Source organism: Lithobates pipiens, unplaced genomic scaffold (genome assembly GCF_037356315.1).
Source record: "Lithobates pipiens isolate NorthernLeopardFrog02 unplaced genomic scaffold, aLitPip1_a1.2 Scaffold_23, whole genome shotgun sequence".
NCBI lineage: Eukaryota > Metazoa > Chordata > Amphibia > Anura > Ranidae > Lithobates > Lithobates pipiens.
The window spans coordinates 273,135,777-273,150,483 of record NW_027507785.1 but is presented as its reverse complement, the minus strand read 5'-3'; positions in this window follow the sequence as shown (position 1 = coordinate 273,150,483).

The following is a 14,707-nucleotide window of genomic DNA, read 5'->3' as shown; positions in this document are numbered from 1 at the left end:
GGGAAGATGTGCAGGGGGTTACAGTGGTGGGGCAGATAAGAAAGGGAGTACAGTGGTGGGGAAGATGAGCAGGGGATTCAGTGGTGTGGCAGATGTGCAGGGGGCTACAGTGGTGGGGCAGATGTGCAGGGGGTTACTGTGGTGGGGCAGATGTGCAGGGGGGTACAGAGGTGAAACACATTTGCAGGGGGGACAGTGAGGTGTGAAGCTAAATGAATTGGGGCTCATCTGAGGTGTAGAGTTGCAGGAATTGGGGCTGATCTGAGGCGTGAGAGTGCAGGAGGTTACTTTCTCACTACTAAAGTTGTTTACAGCATTTACTTGCTTTTTGTGATTGAGAGTGTAAAGTTTACATTTTTTGTTATAAAATCAGCACGCTCAATTTCTTTGAAAACATTTTTCAGCACACTGTGCTCACAAGGTTGCCTATCCCTGCATTAATGTCTAAGCCACTGGCAACAAAAATGAGTACAAGTGAAAATGTCCAAATTGGGCCCAAAGTGTCACACATTTGTGTGGCCACCATTATTTTCCAGCACTACCTTAACCCTCTTGAGCATAGAGTTCACCAGAGCTTCACAGGTTGCCACTGGAGTCTGCTTTCACTCCTCCCTGATGACATTACGGAGATGGTGGATGTTAGAGACCTTGCGCTCCTCCACCTTCTGTTTGAGGATGCCGCACAGATGCTCAATAGTGTTTAGGTCTGGAGACATGTTAGGCCACTCCATCACCTTTACCCTTAGCCTGTTTAGCAAGGCAGTGGTTGTCTTGGAGGTGTGTTTGGGGTCGTTATGTTGGAATACTGCCCTGCGGCCCAGTCTTCAAAGGAAGGGGATCATGCTCTGCTTCGGTATGTCACAGAACATGTTGGCATTCATGGTTCCCTCAATGAATTGTAGCTCCTCAGTGCCGGCAGCCCCAGTCCAATCACCATGCTTGACTGTTGCCTACACACTTGTCTTTGTACTCCTCACCTGGTTGCCACCACACACACTTGACACCATCTGAACCAAATAAGTTTATCTTGGTCCCATCAGACCACAGGACATGGTTCCAGTCATCCATGTCTTTAGTCTGCTTGTCTCCAAAACTGTTTGCAGGCTTTCTTGTGCATCTTTAGAAGAGGCTTCCTTCTGGGATGACAGCCATGCAGACCAATTTGATGCAGTGTGCGGCCTATGATCTTAGCACTGATAGGCTGACCCCCCACCCTTTCAACCTCTACATCAATGTTGGCAGCACTCGTACATCTATTTCCAAAAGACAACCTCTGGATATGACGCTGAGCATGTGCACTTAACTTCTTTGGTCGACCATGACGAGGCCTGTCCTGAGTGGAACCTGTCCTGTTATACAGCTTTAATGATCTTGGCCACTGTGCTGAAACTCAGTTTCAGGATCTTGGCAATATTGTTATAGCCTATGCCATCTTTATGTAAAGCAACAATTCTTTTTTTCAGATCCTCGGAGAGTTCTTTGCCATGTGTGGCTGCAGCCACACGGAGGGAAGATTACTTAACCATGCAGGTGTGAGAGTGCAAGTCCATAGGCTGATACACAGACCAGATTTATAAGAAGACAACAAAGGCTTTAAATGGGTACAAGCAACTGTAACCCCTTCTAGAGAAAGAAAACACACACACATATATTATATATATATATATATATATATATATATATATATATATATATATATATATATATATATGAAATATTCACCAGGCTCCATACAGATTGTAACTGATAAAGAAATACTTAGGGAGATCGTTTTCAGAACCCTAGAAACTGGATCACCCCTGGCTATTCTTACACTGTTAGGTCAAAAATAGTCGCGCTAATAAATAGTGCAAACAAAATATGTAAAAAAATATGATATATGAAAAAAAAAATGAAAAAAAGCAAAAAAAGAAACTCAATGCATGAATATTGATATAGAACTCCTGTGTAAAAAAAGACAATAGTGGTACATATAACTCAAGAGTCTCTTGTGGAGAAAAAATGTGAATAAAAATGACTTTAAAGAATATAATCTCTCTAAAGATGATAGGTATATCAAAATTTTGCAGTAATGCAACTGTGAAGAAAGACGAGGAGTTCGAGAAGTTTTCAACCACCACCGAGAGAAAGGGTAGAATCCCTCCGTGGTGCGAGGGACAGATAAAATGAATACTCTTAATGGAAGATGTAGACCTCCTATTATAGCAAGGTCATCTACAACAGCAGATATAGCCCTCTGCAGGGTCTGAGATGGGTCCTGGACCAAGATGTATGGATCAGCAGTGATGTAAGTAACTCAGTTAAAATAAATGGAGTTACTTAACGCAGTTACTTTAGAGGGTAACGAGTAATCGAACTGATTACTCTTCCCCTCATGGTAACTCAGTTCCCATTACTTGGGCAGCATTACGGCAATTACTTCTACCGCCCAGAAGGCCCGCTGTGGCCGCGCTGCCTGCCCGTTCATTCTGCCGTGGGGAGGGGGGCTTTCACTCACTGAGCTGAGAAGAGGCTGAGACTCAGAGAGACTGTCTGGACCGCCCCATGGAAAAATGAAGTCAGCTGACCAGCTGACACCAATCGAGTGAAGGGGAGGGTCTCTTATCTCTCCCCATGAGGAAAGGCATCCCTGGAGGCATTCAAGTATGTGACTGTCTGAAGATTCGAATTGCAGTGCAATCGATTCATCCCAAGACCTCCACCACCTCTGCTTCTTACTGATCCCATCCCTACCCACCCACCATCACTTCTACAACAGAGGTTATGGGGGGGATACAGTAGGGATGAGATCAGTGGTGGTGGGGGATGGGATCAGTAAGAGGCAGAGGTGGTGGTGGGAGAGGATGGCACCACCACCGCTGCCACCCCCCCCCCCCCCAAGTACCACCACTGCCTGCCACCCCCCCCCCAGTACTGTACACCACCACCACTGCCACCCCCCCCCAGTACACCACCACTACTACCACCCCCCAAGTACCACTGCTGCCACCCCTGTCACAGTTACTTTGCTGAGTAACTAATTACTTTTCCAATGTAGTAACCGAGTTACTAACACAATTACTTTCTGGGAGAGGTAATTTGTAACTTAAGTAATTACTTTTTTAAAGTAAGATGACCAACACTGTGGATCAGCCACGGACATCCTCCTCACGCACTGGCCACTATCTGCCAGCTTATTTCCAAAAAAGGTCAATCTCCCAAAATGAGCGTGGAGCAAGTAAAGAAAAAAAGGCTCCAATGGTGCATTATCATTTAAAACACTGCTCTTTTATTTATAAAAAAGTATCCATAAAATTGTACAATAACAGCTTAAGAAGCACTTGCCAGCAATAAAAATTTCAGAAATGAACACCCGTTGTTTCCGGGGTCACATGAAGTGTAATGATGTGAGGACATCGTATGTCGACGTGCTCCAGGAAGTACGTATGACGAAACATGTCGGGCGGTGCTACACGCTGATGTCATCACGCCTCATGTGACCCCAGGAACCATCACTGCACCTTTAGGTGGGATTGCACTGAAGAAAAGGATCACCCAAGTCACATCATCACCTATGCTAGTTGAAATCCAGCACTCTAAACACCAGCACCTGCTTTAACCACTTGCTTACTGGGCACTTAAACCCCCCTCCTGTCCAGACCAATTTTCAGCTTTCAGTGCTGATGTACTTTGAATGACAATTGTGCATTACATACAACATTGTACCCAAATGAAATTTTTATCAATTTTTCCCCATAAATAGAGCTTTCTTTTGGTGGATTTGGTCACTTCTGTGTTTTTTGTTTTTTTTTTTATTTAAAAAAAAAAAGACCACATTTTTTTTAATTACATTTTTGTATATTTTGTTATAAAATTTTGCAAACAGGTAATTTTTCTCCTTCATTAATGTACGCTGATGAGGCTGCACCAATAGGCTGCACTGATGGGCGGCACTGGTGGGCACTGATAGGCGGCACTGGTAGGCACCACTGGTGTGCACTGAGAGGTGACACCGATAGGTGGCACTGATGGGTGGCAGTGATGGGCACTGATACGTTACACTGATAGGCAGTACTGCTAGGTGGCACTGATGAGTCACTGATTGGCACCACTGGTGGTCATTGATAGGTGGCACTGGTAGGCGGTTTTGTGGGCACAGATGAGGCAGATGTGCCTCCTTCCTCTTTGGTACTGATGTCCTTTGTACATAAACCGGTGATCGGCTTTTTTCTTCCCTCACGCTGTCAGCTTTTGTATACACACGTGTTCAGCTGTCATTGGCTAACCACTGATCACGTAGTAAGGGGCCGGGATCAGCCCCTTACTGGGATCCGTAATCACCCGAGTCTCGGTGACTTGGTGATCACAGCACGCACTGCAAATTATATGACGGCCTCCCGGAAATCTACTCTAATAATGCCCTGTACACACGGTCGGACTTTGACGGAAATTGTGTGATCAGATCTTCCGATCGCGTGTGGGCTCCATCTGACTTTTTGCATCTGAATTTCCGAGACACAAAGTTTGAGAGCTGGATCTAAAATTTTCCAACAACAAAATCTGATCGTGTGTAGTCAATTCCGACAGATAAAGTGCCATGCATGCTCAGAATAAATTATGAGATGAAAGCTGTTGGCTACTGGCCTGTTTATAGTCCCGTCGTACATATTTTACGTCACCGCGTTCAGAACGATCAGATTTTCAAACAACTTTGTGCGACAGTGTGTATGCTAGACAAGTTTGAGCCAAAATCCGTCTGAAAAAATCAGATGGATTTTGTCATCGGAAAGTCCGACTGTGTGTACAGGGCATAAGACTGGAGTTTTGTATTAATAATGTAATTTTAGCCAGTGAAAGTGTCTGCTTGCACTGTATTTTACAGATGTGAGTGTAATTAATAGATTTATATTGCTCTAACAATGTTCCTGGTCTCTTTAGCCAGAAGGAAGCTTCTGGGTATAAGCATTATCAGCTGCTTCTGTCCAGGTCACAGTGCTTTACAGCCCGGCTCATACCTCAAGGGTCGCTGATGGGTACAGATTTTCTGCAGTACACAGGAGACATGCTACTCTGATACCTGGCGAGGACAAATGTGTACAGTCATCAGCTGAACACAAAAACATGATACACAGCTCAGTGCTACAGGAAATTTGCTTGGCATGGAAACAGGTCTGAACTGTACATTGTTAACATTTAGGCTGGATAGTTTTAAGGTCAGCTGATAGTAAAATTGTTCTACCCGTGTGCAGGGGCATATGAAACCAGTGGGTAAAATCATAAGTTGCCAGTGGCTTATAAAAAAAAAAAAAAAAAAAGTGTTGTGCTTAGTGCAGCATGGCAAAGCGTGGGCATGGTTTTCATTGCACTGGGGTGTTGCTAGGACTGTATAAGACCTGGGGCGCCTCAGATAGAATAGTAATGTGGCATCCTTAGCGTGCCACAATGAACAGTGGGTGTGGCCAAATTGTGTTAACCATGGAAGGGGTTTAAAGGGGCATGATTAAATAAAAAAAGCTTTCTTGTACCCATAAAATATGCTGTGCCACAAGTAAGAGTCTCACAGACATGTATAAACCTCAGCACAATAATAAACAAATATATAATCTCGTTCTCCCTCCAGCTGAACGAATCAAAGACAGAGCTTCTTATCTTACATCCAAATCATAAGCCCGCAACCAAAACCTCCTGGTCTCCACCAACCGTCTTTGGGCAGACTATCTCCCCAAAGACCAAAGCGAAGAGTCTCGGGGTTATTTTAGATGCACAAATGTCAATGGATGCGCAAATAGGATCTGTAGTCAGTCGATCTCACCATCTGCTGCGCATGCTTCGCAGACTCATCCCTTTTATCCCAAAGAATGACAAAGCAGTGGTAGTTGGAACAATCATTAATTCACGACTGGACTACGCAAACTCGCTTTACATAGGATTACCACAATATCAACTTGCGCGATTACAACTGATCCAAAACACGGCGGCAAGGCTGATAACAGGAAAAAAACCCTGGGAATCCATCTCTCCTTCGCTGAGGAGCTTACATTGGCTAACCGTAAAAAATCGGATCACGTTCAAGACCCTGTGCCTCACCCACAAATGTGTGCATAGAGAGGCTACCTAATGGAGAAAATAAATCATTACACACCAAACCGCAGTCTTCGATCAGCCAACAAAAACCTCCTCCTCGTGCCCAAAGCCCGGTATAAATCCAAGGGTGATCGGAGATTCGCTGTCCAAGGGCCTCGGCTATGGAATGCTCTACCAATCAACATCCGCCTGGAAGAAAATCACCTGGCTTTTAGGAAAAAACTCAAGACCTTCCTCTTTTAGCAGATGGTCAAAGCTCGCCACAGCGCCTAGAGGCGATTCAGTTCGCATTGTGCGCTATACAAGTATTTCATTCATTCATTCATTCAATTACATATGACTTTGTGTACACTGAAAATAGAGAGCAAATGCATTTTCTGAGCCTACCTTATTGGTAACGAGCAACTGTTGAGATAAAAACACTTTGGCTAGAAGTATACAATGTACAATATAGTATATATAGTGTAGGAGCATGTAATGAACAATACAGTGTATATAGTGCAGGTGTCTGTAATGAACAATATGATGTATACAGTTCAGAAGTCTGTAATATTCAATATAGTTTATATAGTGCAAGAGTATGTAGTGTATACTGTATAGTGCATGAGTCTGTAATAAACAATATGGTGTATACAGTCCAGGAGGCCGTAATGTACAGCCAGTCTGTCTGTCCCCCAGTACAACCACCCCAGGCCAGTCTGTCTCCCAGTACAAAAAAGGCTAGTCTGTCCCCAAGTACAACTCCCTCAAAATCAGTCTGTAACCTAATAAAAAAGATTAGGTAGGTAGATGGAGGGATCCCCAACACCGCAACATTGTCTGTCCCCTCGAACATTTCCCCCCAGGACAGTCTGTCCCCCAGTACAATCACTAACCCCAGGTCAGTGTGCCACAAGCACAGTCAAACCACTGACCCCAGTGGCATGTGAGATTTACTTCCTCCCAGGCTATCAGCGGATGTAATTTTTTTAAGTTACAATTCTCCTCCATGAGTGCATTGTGTGTCAAGGCACAGTGTGCACCACACACATAGGAACCATGAATGATATACCACTGCTCGTGTATCATTTTCTGATGGAAAGATTTTTTTTTAAGTGAACCAGTGTGCAGCTCAAAGCTGTTAAATTAGCTGTAAGTAGGGACATAGATTGCGCAGATGTATTTTCCAAAACAGTGCTGCGCTACCAATACTGCAATAATAATAATGTGCAACATAAAAAATCAGTGATCCTAAAGGTAGTGTTAATTGCCAGTGTTAATAAAAAAGTCTTAAGTTTCTTCCAAAGTGTCTGAGCCCTGTTTCACCAGCAGGTCAGATAAAGCAGATCCCCTATGGGGGTTATCAATGAATCGGCCCAGCGTGAAGCTAATAATCCCTCCATGTCACCCTCTTACTGAAGACCTTAAGGTGAGCGGCTAGGGCACAGCGGTGAAGGGCACTAGCACTTTTTGAATTTTAGTGCACAGTTTCGGGTGAAGATTTCACTTTGGAAGAAACTTAAGATTTTTTATTAACACTGGCAATTAACACTACTTTTAGGATCACTGATTTTTTATGTTGCACATTATTATTATTGCAGTATTGATTGAGCAGCAACCAGATGGAGGTGCAATTTTTTGCACTCTTTGCAATTTTGTACATATTTTGTATTTTTGCACATTGTGTAGGTTGTATTCACTATATGTTTATCACCATTTTTTGTAATAATTTGTTTATGAGTGAATTGCGCTGATAGAATTATTGTATTTTATGTAAAAATGTATTCCCTTTAAGAAATGTATATACAGGAGCTGAACTTGCTGACTTTATTAGATGCAAGTTCCAGGACTGTCAATGTTATTTCCTGGTGCTTCCATGGAAGCATAACTGTGACAAACTCCTCCCTCAGGACCAGTGAATATTATCCCTTTCATGACTAAGCCTATTTTTGGAATTTGGTGTTTACAAGTTAAAATCCATATTTTTTGCTAGAAAATTACTTGGAACCCCCAAACATTATATATTTTTTTTTAGCAGAGGCTCTAGAGAATAAAACGGCGATTGTTGCAATATTTTATGTCACACGGTATTTGCGCAGTGGTGTTTTAAACGCAACTTTTTGGGAAAAGGGACACTTTCATGAATAAAAAACAAACAAAACAGTAAAATTAGCCCAATTTTTTTGCGTAATGTGAAAGATAATGTTACGCCGAGTAAATAGATACCAAACATGTCACACTTTATAATTGCGCGCACTTGTAGATTGACGACAAAGTACGGTACCTAAAAATCTCAATAGGCGACGCTTTAAAAAAAAATTACGGTTACCAGGTTAGCGTTACAGAGGAGGTCTACTGCTAGAATTATTGCTCTCGCTCTGACGATCGCGGCGATACCTTACATGTGTGATTTGAACACCGTTTACATACGCGGGCGCGACTTCCGTATGCGTTTTCTTTGCTTCGCGAGCTCGCGGGGACGGCGGGCGCTTTGAAAATTTTTTTTTTATTTTTTTATTTATTTTATTTATTTTAAAACGACTAAATTGTTTTAAAAAAAAAAAAAAAATTTGATCACTTTTACTGCTGTCACAAGGAATGTAAACATCCCTTGTGACAGTAATAGGTGGTGACAGGTACTCTTTATGGAGGGATCGGGGGTCTAAAAGACCCCCCACCCCTCCTTTACACTTCAATGTATTCAGATCGCCGAAAACGGCGATTCTGAATACCGGATATTTTTTTAAAACCGGCGCCATTGGCAGCCGAGTAAACGGGAAGTGATGTCATGACGTCGCTTCCGTGTTTACGATGAGGAGACTGGAACGAAGCCGATTACGGCTTCGTTCCAGTTCCTCCGCAGCAGCCGGAGGCGTCGGACCACTGATCGGTGCTCCCGATCGAGCGGGAGCACCGGTAACAGCGGCGAGAGGCGGCGGGAGGGGGGGACGTCCCCTCCCGCTCCTCCGGCATAACAGCCGAGCGGCTTTTAGCCGCATCGGATGTTATGGCTGGAAAGCCAATCGCCCGCTGAACAAAACGGCACCGGGATGATGCCTGCAGGTGCGGGCATCATCCCGGTATACCCCCCGGAAGCCGAGTACGCAGATCTGCGTACGCTCGGCGGGAAGGGGTTATAAAAGGATTAGTGCACTCCCAGCATTCTCCTTTTTTTTCTCATACCTCATGGTCAGTGAAAAGTGGTTGAACATCCCTTACCTCTGTAGTGGGCCAGCTGGGTTCAAGCCTCGCCCAAGGGCAGTTCCTATTCTTGGGCTACTAAATGCATTGATAAGATAGGGAGTCCCTAACTAAGATCTCCTATCTGCATTTATATACCGGCATTTGTTCAAGCCTGCAGCAGAGAAAGCCGCTATATTTATTTTTCACTTAGCCTTAGCCTTCCATTTCTCCCTCCTGTTATCCATTTTCTCTCACTTTCCTTTCTTTGCGTTCCTCTCTCTCTCGTTCACTTTCTTCCTCCTCCACCACCTTCCCTCCTTGTGATATTGTACCTTCATTCCTGGTTACTATAGTGGGCAGCACGCACCGCAGCACTCACCTTGCACCAGCTTTTTGGAGTCCCTCAGAGTCTTTCTGCTCACTCTGCGCATGCACGGATGTCAGGAGCCGGCTCAGTGGGCCAGGCTGAGTTGGGCAGGTCTTATAAGTCCTAGTGCCTTCGGCCATGCATGCAGCTCCTGGAGGGGACCCTGTTTTTTTGGCAATGGTAAATGTAATTTCTTTCTTTTTCTTTACTCAGGAATACCGTTTCCTTGCTCCAGCTGAAATACCAGTCGCTAACTCCTTTATCTTTCTCTAGCTGCTTTTTCTGTCTGTTGGCTAAAAAAAGCAGTACGCCACCCGAACAAGACCCTCTCCAACATTTAGGTAGGGACCATCTTTCAGGTGAGTAAAAAAAAAAAAAAAGAGAGCACTTATGCTGGTACGTTTATGTATTTCAGCCTTGTACACCAGAAGTTGCCCAAGGTGACATAAACAAACCTATGAAGGCCCCAACCAGATCAGGATACCATGCAAGTGGCAAGGATTCATCTGTGAAAAGACATAGTTCTTCATGTTAACCAACTCTCAAATCCCTAAATGCCAAGCATGCAGGGTTATCACATTACCAGACAATTGATCTGCAAAAGCTGTTTTAGAGTCTATGCAGCAGAGAGTCAGAGGGTTAACAGGTAAGCTGTCCTACTCAAAAGATGGGCAGGGGATAAATAGTGGAACGGACAACAGCAGCTCTATTGCAGCAATTAGCACAATCTCCTCTAGAGAAGTCAACTCTTCCTGGCCCATCCTCGAGAGAATCCTCTCACCGGGCAGAAAGTATCCCTCCCAGACATCTGGATGATGGGGGGCCATCTGAGGATACTCAGAAGAGCTCAGCCCTTGGACTTCCACCTTTTCCTAGTTCAGCCCTATAGCCAGACTCTAAAGCCAGCTACCGTATTGGCTGGGAGAAAGTCGACACTACATCTGAGTAGTCAAAAGATGTTCTTCCCATTTCTAAAGAAGCAGGTTTCTATCTTTCCGCTCGGTTTCCACTAGTGCGACTTGTCATGCGACTTGGGACTGCAAAGTTGCATGACAAGTCGTACCCCATGATTCCATTTAGTATAGTTTATCTGTGCGATTTCAGGTCCCAGTGACTTCAGAGTACTCCCTGCACTACTTTGGTCCCACTTTAATGCGGCTTGAGGTATATAGACCTCAAGAATACACAGGCATTGTTTCAAGTTGTGGCAAAATCGTGTGACTTTCAGGTCGCAAGAGTGGAAACATAGGCTTGCTCTGATGGATGATTTCAGAAACATTGCTGAAGAGGGAAGGAAAAAAAATAAAATAAAATAATGTTTTTTCTTTTCAGCTGCCTAGGAAAACTTTATCCACGATCGGAACATGATTCTGCAATGCCAGGCGGTCTGCCGGAGTGGTTTTATAACAAAGAATTTAATCTCACCAATCGATAATTCAGCCTCAATTGAGGATCCTTTAGACAGATGAATAGACCCCAATTTAAAGGAGCTCTTATCAAATGGCGGGTAAATGTCTGGAAGTCAGCAATTGCCTTATCTGTATCCAAAGCCCTGTGGGCATGGACCGAAAACATGGAAACAATGATTCACCAAAATGTTCCTATGGAAAATATAGTCAAGGCTTTGGGCAAATTATGGTTCTTAGCAGACTTCACTGGTGGGACGGCGATGGATATAATTTGTTACATCGCAAGATCAACGTTACTACTTGTGATAGCCATATAGGTATTGTTTAATAAATGTTTATTAAAGATAAACAACAAACATATACTGTAAAATCCACATACAGCACCCAGTCCAATATACCAGGGGACAGGATTAGCAATTAGCATCAGAGCATCTAAGGGCAAACACAGTAAAGCAATAACGGAAGTGCCAGTGAAGAAAAACAAAAAAACAAAACCGAAAAACATTCTAGAGATAATGAGCAAAGTACACAGCCCTGATTCAAGGACCGGGTATCATGTTGTCTATCACAGAAACTGAGAAATAACAGAAAAAGGCAAGAGAGTGTAAAAAAAGGGGGGGGGGGGGGGGGGAAAGAAGAAGAGGAGGGTCAAGGAGGGGAGAGAGAGGGTGGGGGTACGGTGGCTTGCGTGGTGACATATAGAGGCTTAGTTTGCATTGCTCAGTGGGGTTGTGCTAAGATATGTGCGTAGAATGTAGTGGAGGTAAATTCCCTCCAACAAGACCAAGTCAAAAGGGTTTTTTGCGAGGAATTCTTATGGGCATGAGTAATGTCCTCCATGAGGTGAACTGCTTCGATTTTACGCATCCAACTTTTCAGTGACGGAATCTTTGATTGGCCCCACAGGGCAGGTATCAGTGCCTTAGCTGTGTTCAGCAGGTGTGGGATGATAGAGCGTTTGTATCGGCCCACAGGGTCTGTAGTAGCATGGAAGAGAATGGTCCAGGGTTCATTAGGGTGCCAGAAATACGTTGAATAATCTGGATGACATTCGACCAGAACGGCTTGATAATGGGGCATGACCACCATATGTGTGCATGAGTGGCCTGGAATCCACAATTCCTCCAGCATAGCGGGGAGTTGTCAGGGAACATCTGGTGTAACTTCACCGGGGTGTAGTGCCATCTGGTGAGCAATTTGTAGTTAACTTCAGCCATTTGTGAGGCGATGGATGAGACCTGGGTCAGTTGTAGCACCTTCCGTTTTTGTATGTCAGTGAGGCTGGCACCTAAATCTTTTTCCCATGAGGCCAGAAAGGACGGGAATGAGTTGTGGAGGAGACTGTTGAGGGCCTTATAGAACACTGAAATGCAATGCAAGGGAGGATCCTTGGGGTAAAACACTACCTCAATTTCATTTAGAGTCTCGGAGCCTCTCAGTGGTCGGGGCAGGGCCCGCAGGAAACAGCCATATAGGTATTGTGATCAGAACTACGGGCAGCTGACAATGTGGCAAAACAAAATTAGTATAAATACCCTTTTTTGATGGTAAATCACTCTTTGCAGAAAGGTTACAGAAAGCCATTTCCCGTGTCACAGGAGGAAAGTCAGACTTGATTCCCTAGAACAGCAGAATTAGATGTACCCGGGGATTCAGGGATGCTTAGTGAATGCATCCATACTACAACTGTTACAGAAGTATCTGAGATTTTCGGTCAATCAGGCCCATCTACAATTCCAGAGTCTCCCCTTCGGACGCTGCTCTTCCCTCAGAACCCTCACGAGGGCTCGGATCACTATCCAAGCTTCTTTATGAGACCCCCTTCTTTATGGGTCTCAGTTCTTATCACTAACCAGTCTTTATGAAAAGATCCAGCCCAGCTAGTGGAACAGGTGGATGCTGTGATCTGCACTATCAAGATACGGTTGGATGGTAAATCATCAAACGAGTCATCTTTTCTCCAGTTTAGGTGCCTTATTCAATACTGCAAAAGGGACAGTGTCCCTGCCATCTCAGAAAGTGTGGGCGATCATTCAGAAAGTAGGGAGAGTGAGGACATGATCATAGTGATTTTTGTCTTTTTGTATCACGATGGTCCCATGGACACATGGATATCTCAAGCACCTTTTAACTAGAACTCCTGAAGCAATGTAGCAAACTGTCAATCCCAGTCCATATACCAAACAAGCTTGATGCACAGGGGTTTGCAATAGTGGCCAAAGAGAGAGATGCCTGTAAACCCACGTCCATTAGGGCATATCTTCTGGACCACAGTTACCACAGATGCCAATGCAATAGGCTAGGAAGCACATTGCAACCAGATGTTGGTTCAAGAGAGATGGGCATTCAATGTGGCAGACATCATCGCAAATGTCCTGGAAATCCAGGGGACTTATCTCGGATCGACAACATTTGCTATCTCAGATCAAGGACAAATCAGTTCTGATTCAGATAGACAATAGAGCTGCAATATCATATATACATCACCAAGGTGGAACCAACAGTTCCTTACTAAGGGAAGTGGAACCCATCTTCATTTGGGTTCCAGAGGGGAATCTGAAGGACCTAAGAGTAGTCTATCTTCCAGCCCACTTAAACACAGACGCCGATCACCTATCCCAATGATTCCCGGATCCCAACAAATGGTCCCTACAACCAAAATTATTCAGTTGGATTGTGGACTAGTGGACCTTTACATCATTTTGCTACAGCAAGAAATACCAAGCTGAAAATGTTTATTACACATTCACCACCCCGTTGGGCAGAAGCAATAGATGCCCTGTCAAGTTCTTGGGCATACAATCTAATTTAGGCCTCCTACCTCAAATTCTCTCGAGACTTGCAATATCAATAATAAATGGTGATAACAGTCCGACCATATTTGCAGGGAGACCCATGATTCCCTGGGGCAATATTTCTTAGTGTTTAGCCTCAGGTAAATATTCCTCTGATACCCTTTCTTCTGGCTTGAGGCATCACACCCATCAGAATCCTTACAGATTGAACCTTCACATTAGAATGTTAAAAACAGAGGGTTTAATCATTGGGCTGTTCCTCCAGAGTTGTTTCAACTCTGCTCAAAGCACAGGAGCCTTCAATAAACAATACGTGTGACAAGGTTTGGAATACGTTTAGATCTTTTGCAAATTGCAAAACTTCAATCCTGATGTACCCTCTTCCTCCCAACTCCTTGACTTCCTGCAAGCATACCTTGATTTAGGATTAGGCTTAAGCAAATTAAAGGTACAGCTGGTGGCAAACTTGGCTGTGACAAGAGATGGGCCGAAGATACTTTAATAATCTAATTCTGACCCCTGTGACTTGGCTGAAGAAGGTGGAGGATATAAATAGGAAGGAGGATTTTATTCTGACAGCACAAAATAAGCATGAGACTTACAGGAAAACCTGGAGTCTCTGAAATATGTTTGAACTCTCAGATGAGGGGAAAGCCCTCTTTGGCCTCTCAGTAGCTTCACATAGCTAACTGACTTTACTGACCTGAGCCATAGATGTACCAATCTCCTTATCCCCCCCCCCACCTCTTTCCAGATCCAATTTTGACCTTCTTCACAAAGCCGATATTACTTTGGTACTAAGACACCTACTACCTTCATACTTTCATCTAACCTATCTGTAACGCTCAAAAAAAAGACAGGGGCAAAAAAGCATAATCTGGGGCCCTCCAGCCATTCCGGAACTGCAGTAT